Below are 7,221 nucleotides of genomic sequence, written 5' to 3'. Positions count from 1 at the left end.
TCCTTTTCACTTTATCTTTTCTTGTTGGAAGGAGAATTTTCTTTCAAGCGTCACAACGTGGAGTGGTTGACATCCATGGACAGTGTTAAGGTAAACTATAAGTTAAAGGAATCTATAGAGTAAATATAAAGAATAATCTTCGTATTTACTCTATGCTATTGGACAATGAGATAGGAGAACTAAATGAAGAGCAGAGCATTTATTATAGATTCATAGATTTGTGACTAATGATAAAGATGAAATATGCTGTTCATCTATGAATGATGAAAATGATATGTTTTACTACGATTAGATGACTTAATATAAAAAATGAAAAATTGAAATTTTGCCTTATTTTGACCTCGTATTATTTCTAGTAAAGAAACTTCAAAAATAGTTTCAAAGGCAAATAAACTCGTCCAGAAACTTGGTGGTAATTCTTTCCTGAAGAAGAAGAGAATCCAGAAATGGGATTGATATACGAGTCACTCCCGGATGGATGAGATGAGTCATTCAAGTATATCTTGTTGAAAGCATCATGAGTTTCGTAATTGGAAGTTTATAAATCACAGATCCTAAAAATAAGATTCAAAGCAAAACCACAGGGTGCATTATTCTCACATAAATGCGTGTGCCCAGGTACTTTAGAAGGACAGTTGATCCTACGATTTTCAGGGAAGGAAAAGGACCCAACAATACCCTTTCTATTGGCAATATCGATAATTTATAGCGATCGGATTTTACCACCCTGGGAAAATGTCTTTCCGGCATGCCTGATTGTATCACGTTTGGCCTACTTTCCAGGATAACAAAATTAAAAACTAGTTCACGTATTCTTGGCATGAAAGTTTTATTTTGACTCTCACGCATGCAGTGCATGTCACTCAGCAAAGATGAAATACTTCTGTGACAGATTCTTTTCCTATTCCGATTGGATATGAAGCTATTCGTAAAAAATTTGATCCGGTTTCATACAAATGGATTAAAATTTCAAATACACTAAATTTTTTTATAATAGCTATTTAATCACGGGATTATTGACATTTTTGGAAGTTTGAGCTGTGGCACTACAATGGATAGAGAGCTGGGCTACTAACCGAAGGACCCGGCTTCGATTCCAGAGGACGCCTTCAAGGATACTCCGCTTCACCTAAGCTGTGTGATTTTTCTCCCACCAGATCATCCTGAAAAATCATTGTTGGCATAGGGATAGGAACTGATCCCCGTACTCTGATGTGTGAATTTAACTCCCCATTGGGCTTCATACTAGGTAAGCTATACCTTCACCTATCAAACTAACCTTAGGGTTGATAACTGTGGTTTTATTTTATACATTGTGGAAATCCCAAGAGCTAAGGGAAACAAATTATCTGAATATAGCTTAAGGAGGCCAGATTGAGGTAAGAACTGTAACATACACGCAGGGGGACATCATGGATTGAATATCTGACGACGGAAATATCAAAAATAAGTTGGTGAGTTTCCATTCACTATGTTGTATGCAGCCCTGGCTAAGTGCCTGCACTCATTAATCACTTAAAGATTCACTGAGTCTTGTCTCATTAATGATAACAACGCCAGAAACAATTTTGGCTAAGTGTCATGGGAAAGTGCAGAGTTCTTAGTCATTGATATATTTTGCAGGTAGGTTACATAACCATCCAAATTGGCCTGGTTGATAAATCAACCATCTTCCACCCTCTCATTCTCTTAAATATGATGGCTATTAAAATATAAGAAAAATAAAAATTAAATTGAGTGAGAATGGACCCCGCTTCAATATACTTTCAATGAAAAGCTTTCTGGTCATCAAAGTTTGTAATTTTTGCCAAAATGTTTTTCATGTCTCATAAATGGTTTGTATAGGGAAAGTACAAAATTTTTCATGCAAGTGAATTTTTACTCCTTGCATCCACTTGCAAATCTGACCCTCTCTGGTCACTTCCCCACAGGCTGTGATGCATGTCCTAGCAAGATTTTTGAGAAGGGTTGGGCATGATTGTGGCATAAATGCCCAATACTTATGATTAAAATTTTTCAAAATGTTTTCTGCTAATTCCCTTAATTATATCCTTAGTTAAATTCTTCCAAATGAAAATAAAGATGACTTTAATTGCCTATTTTTGACCAAGGCTGATAATAGGTCGAATATAAGTTTGGGATGAAGTTCAAATGTATGTGTGTATGGTGTGTGTGTATATATATTTATATGTATATATATATATATATATATATATATATATATATATATTTATATGTATATATATATATATTTATATGTGTGTATATGTATATATATATATATATATATATATATATATATATATATATATATATATATATATAGATGGATGGAAAGGCTCAGTATTACATGAACTTCTAGCAAAATATTGGCTCTCTCCTAGAGTAATATGAGAAACCAGTTATGAGATGCTCCCTCTTGTTGGAGCAAGAACATGTACACAGGTATCAGCTAAACTTTGAGGGGAAAAAGTTATCACTCCTGGGATGGATAGTTCATTTAAGATACATTATAGAGAATACATTGGAGTATTCCATATGAAAATAAAATATTTTAGGTATTTATTCTTTCATTTCTCAGCATTAAATTTGCTAATAATAAATCCCTAAAATGGGATTCTGGAATGTCATCTGTAACTATTAATGATAGTAAAAATATACACTATGTCATTTGTAAATTCTTGCAATATGTTAAAAACAGAAAGCCAATTGGTAGAAAAGTGTGTGCTATTTTTCCTTAAGATACTATGTTAAAATGTCGTATAAGGGTGTCAAATGAAATTAAGGGCATGCCCATCAAACATAAGAGTAGTTGTAGTTCTTCGAGTGAGACATTTCATCTTTGATTTAAGGCTTCACATACAATTTCAGAGGCGAGGGGACTTGAATCATAATGGATCCATGCGTTAGCAATGCTGAAATGTAATCTCACCTCTATAGCTATTTGCATGCCTTCGCTAAGGCCATGTACAAGCCATGTACTTGTACATGCCTTGTATATTCTTTGGACATTAGTAGTTTGATTTTTTAGGCAGTGGCTAAGGATAACTTGGAAATGTCTTGAACTTTGAATTTTCTTGGTGATTAGTACCATCGGCTGCATAAGCTATGAAAGAATATTTAGCATTTGTGTGCTATGTGATATTCCATCTACTAGTTTCAAATCATTGACAATCAGTCAAGATCCTGGCCTGGAAGGCAACTCCATTTTCTAAGATATTGGCCCCCTTGGCTAAGCCATGTTTTTGAATCATTTTTCCCAGACAAAATTTCGTTCCATGTGAAACAAATCTGAGTATACTTTGCTAATTTAACTCTGAACAGTATTGAATGCTGTTCCATTAAAAGTTTGTCATTATTCTCAAGGATTTTGAATTAACTTGTTTGTTGTAATAGCTACTGAATGCATTGTTATCATAATGTGAAACATCCCAAAATGAGGACATTTTCACGGCACAATATTTCAAATTTTGCCCTTATGCAAATGTAATCAAATATGCTGCCTTGCTTTTTTAGAGGAACTGCAGGAACAGCTGTCTCTAAGAATGTCAAAGAAAATTTTGCTTCAACAAAATGCCACATACATCTCCATTAACCAAGAAAACGCAGGTAAATCGTTGGTAACCTGACCACTTGCTTCTCGGATTGGATAATCCATCCATTCATACTTGGACCAACCTACACACAAGCACCACACCTGATGAGACACTTGACACACTTATGACCAATTATTATTCCCTATCTTCATGTATTGTACAGCTTTCCTCTCCACATACACTCGGAAGAAAAAAATTGCCTTTTATATTCTGAAGAAAAAACTTTTTTAACACTCCTCTGGTTTTCTGCAACAAAATGTTATAGTTTCTTTATAGCCATATTGAGGTGGTACCTCTTCTCCACCTTTTCCAAGTGAACAGGCATTTCTGGAAAGCAATTGGGGCCATAAGCTAGTTGTAAGAGTTGGAAAGCTCCTTCCTGCCCATTACCCGCATCCCCTTCAGATCTGTACATCCAACATACTAAGAAAAACAGTAACCAAGTTGGCATTTTGGTTTGGAACAGTCTTAACAAAAATCCCTCACACATCTATCACTCCCCAATTTCTGATCTACCAGCCCTCCCTTTCTTACCTATAAATATAATGCTCATTACTTTGCTCATCAGTGTTACAGTGATGTTAAGTGCTTTTTACAGCTACCTAATAAATTTGTGACGACTTAAAAATTCATTTTATATGTGGATGCTATGTATTAAAAGAACTAAAACCTACTATGAAACTCAGGATCGAAGAACTTACTCTTTAAATGCTAAATAACACTGTTGATTCGCAAATTTAAGTTGTGGTCTAATCAATCTCTAACCAGTTATTTCATATCCATGAAATTTTGGGAAATAAAACTTGTGCTTGCTGCTTCAATGGAGTATTTGTAATGGAAATAACACACATATATAGTATATTGATCCTTAAGCAAATGAAGTATTGTCATAATAAAATAGTTTGTTTTTACTCTTAAAATTTAATCATGCGTAAGTAAGATTTGAGTCATTGAATGTGGGCCATGCAAGTTTAAACTTGTCTGAATGTACTTTCAATCATATAGTTTATCTAGTGCCAAGGTTTGCTTGAGATGATTTGACTAAAATAATATAAAAATTATTAAATATTATTATATGATCATCTTACGTAGTTATAATATTTGCAGTAAATTAGTTTATGCTTGATAAGGGTGTTGAACTCACATTGGACTACGTTCTATGGCATGTAAAATTTACACATTTGGTGTAAGAGGTATCAGTCCCTTTCCCTTTATCCTCTGTAATTTCGCAGGAAGGGTTGTACAGTGGAAACTTTTGAATTTTAATCCCCAAGATAAAGTAAAAATAATTGAATGACCCTAAATTTGAGCCAAATTGAAAACTAAGGCAGCTGGAAAGCAATAAATACATGCATAAGTGTACGTACAACAGTACGTGTGGGAACAAAGGTCAGAAAAATTATCAGGTAATTTCTGGGCATATGGAATCTATGGCACACTAACTATATACAAAATCTCTTTCCCTCTTAATGCATTATAATGAGTTGCTATTGTTTCCATTGCCATATTGAGTGTGAAGTGCTACTTCTATCAGTAAACTTGACACTACATCATCGTAATGCCATAATGCAACAAATTTAACAAATTAAATGAAAGTGAATAATTAGGATTTGTGAACACAAAATTTAAAGCTGAAGAAGGGATAAAATTTGTAAGCTGCTATGAGAGAGGGAAGAGAAAAAGTGTGCTGCCACATGGGTGGAGACTGGGGGGTGGGACAACATATTGTCTGGACATAACTTGATCAATGGATATTCACCAGATCAATTGATAATTCCAAGTCAATGGGTAATTCATGTCATTACCTACATAGGTTTAAGCATTGTAGTCAAAGTCCCTTCCAAATTATCCAATAAACTATTCTAAATTTGAAATATAATACAAATTCTTGAAATTGTTTTGAATAAGTATTTAATGGGAAGAATGAAAAATCAAATTGCCCAAAACTGGTATTAACCAAATTACATTGTAACTAAAAGTCTGGAGGGGGTGGAAGGGACTATTTTCAGATTTGCCTAGATTTGAGCAAACATCCTCTTCATTAGTTGAAATACATAGTTAATATGTATCACATGAAGCATAATATTACTAATTAAAAGAAGTTCTTGCTCATACAAAATAGAGGTAATTTGATTCTAAATAAAAAAATAATTAAATTATTTTATATCACATGTTCTTCATTAGATAAAAATCAGAACCGATAAAAATACTTCTCATTTTGCCACAGAGGAAATGCTGCTCCTTGTAACAAGAGCTTGAAAGAATATTCGGATAGGAAAAGTTATTTCCCACCTTTGCAATGGTGTAAGCAAGAAAATTGAACCTGAATATGTTATGACACAACAAGCCAAAGCCTACAGTGAGGTCTTTGTGAAATTACTCTCTAAAAAAGAGCAGAGGGATACATATTTCAGTATACCCTATGTGTATGTACTATTTTTTACTCTAAATCCAAATTAAAATTGTATGTGCAGGCAAATATGTCAGCTGGCCATTAAGTTCCATTTGTGGGTGGATCAATAGGATTGCATATCAAGATAATTCCTAGCTGATTTTCACAAATAAATTCCATTAGCACCCAGCCTCTAGTGGCTACTTTGTGAATTCAATTTATTTGGAAAGGCAAGCAAAATTGTACTGACACAACACTACATTGATTTAAATTGCAATAGATATGAATATACTTCAGATTGCTTAGTGAAAAAAGTTGGAAACACAGTATACACTCAAAGGTGAGCAATTTATACATCATAAAAGAAGAGAAAAATGTATAAAACATATAAATTCTGATATGAGCAATGACATGTTCTTGGGGATCGAGATGGTGAGGGGGCTAACGTACTGGCTTCCCACCCTGAGGGCGCGGGTTCAAATCCCGGTGGTGTTGAATATTTTCAGAGGTATCTCGATCCCTACTTGAGGTGCTTTGTGGAGGGCACTTTGAGTGAGTACGCCATCCGCTGCATGGGACGTTAAACTGCTGACCCCTTGGCGCCTTTCGTAAAGAGTAGGCTAATGCCAACGCCGGGTTTCTCTCCACCCTTCATCCTTTCCCGTCCATCTCCTATGGCGCCAATGACTTTACCTGTCGGTCGCCTCCCCTCAAAACTACTACTACTACATGTTCTTTCCTACTTTCAATTAAATCAATATTATTTCATTACCATTATGTTTTAGCAATGGAATTCACAAGTATCTATATTACCTGAGCATTCTTTTAGCCATAGGCTCACATTTGAAGCCAATGTAAAACTAGAGATTTCCCTGGAACTACTAATCATTGCGCTCAAGTGTCAGACAGAAAGGGCAAGATTTCTCCAATTGTTCCCTGTGATAATTCACTCCATTATTCAGTGAATAACAATGACTACATCCGATTTTAGTATGACCATTTGATATCAACTTACCAGTGACTATGTTTTTAGTTTTACTCAGGTACTTCCCATCACTGCTAATGGATGATCATTAGTCCTGTTATTATCTTTCCCAATTTTTATGCTACTACCATAAATTTTGCAACCTGACTCATGCACAGGTTTCAGGGTAGCCACAAAAATTTAACAACAAAATTTCAGAGCAATGTCACCATTGCCAGACCAATTTTTCCAGATTTTTCAACAATTTA

This window comes from Hetaerina americana, unplaced genomic scaffold (assembly GCF_022747635.1).
Source record: "Hetaerina americana unplaced genomic scaffold, ioHetAmer1.1.p SCAF_3, whole genome shotgun sequence".
NCBI classification, from domain to species: domain Eukaryota; kingdom Metazoa; phylum Arthropoda; class Insecta; order Odonata; family Calopterygidae; genus Hetaerina; species Hetaerina americana.
The sequence above is the reverse complement of the archived record's forward strand: the minus strand, read 5'-3'. Positions refer to the sequence as shown.